Genomic DNA, 2,121 nt, shown 5'->3' with positions numbered 1-2,121 from the left:
GCAAATTGATAAAGGCATTAAACTGATACTTGCCCCAAGGTCACATAAGGCTTTTTCAAACCTTAGATTTCCAATGAGACAAGGTATAGAGAAACTACCAGGATCCTTAAGTTTTTTGGGCAAATTATGATGGATCAATGTAACAGTCTCTCTATCATCCAATTTCCTTCGGTTAGCTAAAAGATCCTTAAGAAATTTAGCATATGTAGGCATCTGTTGTAGAGCTTCTACAAATGGAATGTTTACATACACTTGTTTGATCATATTTAAAAATTTTTCAAATTGTCTATCAAGTTTAGTCCTCACTAACCTTTGAGGAAAAGGAATTGGGGGGTGATAAACAGTTTGAGGCTTTGATGAAGATACTTTTTCTTTTTCTAATCTCTCTTTTTCAGGTTTTTCAACCATAGGAGAAGCGTCTTCATCAATCTCAATATTATCATTTTGATTAGACACAGGACTGTCTAATTTCTTCCCACTCCTTAAAGTAACAGCATTAACATTTTCAGCTGGGTTTGCAACTGTTTTACCTGGGAACTTACCTGGAGAATTGTTTGAACTAGGCATCAACTGTGCAATTTGATTTTCCAGCATCTTGTTGTGGAGAGTAATATTCTCAACCTTGACAGCAAGGTTTTGAATAGAATTTGCCATTGAATCATTGGTCTGTTTTTGATTAGTGACAAAATTCTCCATAAGGTTTTCTAATCTTGAAACACTTTGTTGAATTGAGGGTGTCTGTACTGGATTTCCTTCCCCATTAATGAAGTGATTGGACGGACGGAAATTAGGTTGCTGATTGCTAGTTCCTTGAACTGGGTTATTCTTCCAAGAAAAGTTAGGATGATTCTTCCAACCAGGGTTGTATGTGTTGGAATATGGATTACTCCTCTCTCTTCGAGGAGTGTCATAGAAATTATGAGAAGCTACCACCTGTTCAGTAGTATCTTCTTTTTCTCCAGTAAAAATTGAGGTACAATCTACTGCAGTGTGCCCTTGTTCCCTACAAAGGTCACATACTTGATTTGTAGCCACTGAATTAACCTTAGCTTTTTCCAACTTGTCTAATCTTTGATTAAGAGTATCAAATTTTGCTAAGAGTAACTCAATATTGTTCACTTCATATCGCCCCGGAGTTCCTTTCCTTGCTGTGACTTCTCTTTCACTGTATTGGCTGTGATTTGAGGCTACATTTTCCAAAATAATCATGCAGTCATTAATAGGTTTCCCCATGAAAGATCCTCCAGCTGCTGAGTCTAATATCATGGTGCTTTGTTGGTCCAATCCTTCAAAGAAAAATTGGATGGTAAGCCAACGGTTGAAGCCATGTTGTGGGCATGCTTGAAGATATCCTTTGAACCGCTCCCATGCTTCATAAATAGTCTCTCCAGTGCCTTGTTGGAAATTAGTGATTTTCTTCCTCAATTCTTTAGTTTTAGAAGGAGGAAAGAATTTCTCTAGAAAAGCTCTTTCACATAATTCCCAAGTTGCTATCTTTTCTCTAGGCACTGTTCTTAGCCACACCTTTGCCTTATCTCTCAAGGTGAGTGAGAATAAGCGGAGTCGCATTCCATCAGAAACTTCATCATCAAATTGCTGGGTCTCACAGATTTCCAAGAACCCCTCTAAGTGGTCATTAGGATCTTCTGATGGTAGTCCTCCAAAGGTGTTCTGTTTGAGCATATTCACCAGAGAAGCTGGTACAGTAGCTCCAGTTTGCATCTCCCCTCCAGGTATCCCACGAGCTATGGGTGCAGAGTAATCCCGAAGCGGTAAATTATCTCGTTGTGCAGCCATGGCAAATTCTCTAGAAAGGTTTTCTTTTCCTTCTCAGGAGAGTTCTTTCAATCTCAGGATCAAGTGGTGTTGGTTTCCCAAGACGTAGAGATCTCTTTTGCATTAACCCTAAAGCACTGCAAAAAAAAAAAAGAAAGTGACCCGTGAAATCTGAATTGGAGAAGTAAACACTAAAAAAAATAAATTATTTATTTATTTAATTTAATTTAATTTAAATTTTTTTTTTTTTTTTTAAATTAAATTCGAATTAAAATAATTTTAATTTAAATCAAGAGACGTAGTCCCCGGCAACGGCGCCAAAAACTTGATGTGTGAAAAACCGCA

General features: G+C 37.4%; 1 non-coding gene across 1 annotated transcript; it reads left to right on the top strand.

The window, feature by feature from the left end:
- The first annotated feature begins 1,321 nt into the window (after positions 1 to 1,321).
- On the top strand, positions 1,322 to 1,428 carry LOC145957649 (small nucleolar RNA R71). The gene has a single exon (XR_014433692.1). It is a non-coding gene; the product is annotated as a small nucleolar RNA R71 (small nucleolar RNA).
- The last annotated feature ends 693 nt before the right edge of the window (positions 1,429 to 2,121 follow it).

The sequence above is a fragment of the Cajanus cajan genome, chromosome 4 (assembly GCF_000230855.2).
Source record: "Cajanus cajan strain Asha chromosome 4, NIPB_CcT2T_4, whole genome shotgun sequence".
NCBI classification, from domain to species: domain Eukaryota; kingdom Viridiplantae; phylum Streptophyta; class Magnoliopsida; order Fabales; family Fabaceae; genus Cajanus; species Cajanus cajan.
The sequence above is the reverse complement of the archived record's forward strand: the minus strand, read 5'-3'. Positions and strand labels throughout refer to the sequence as shown.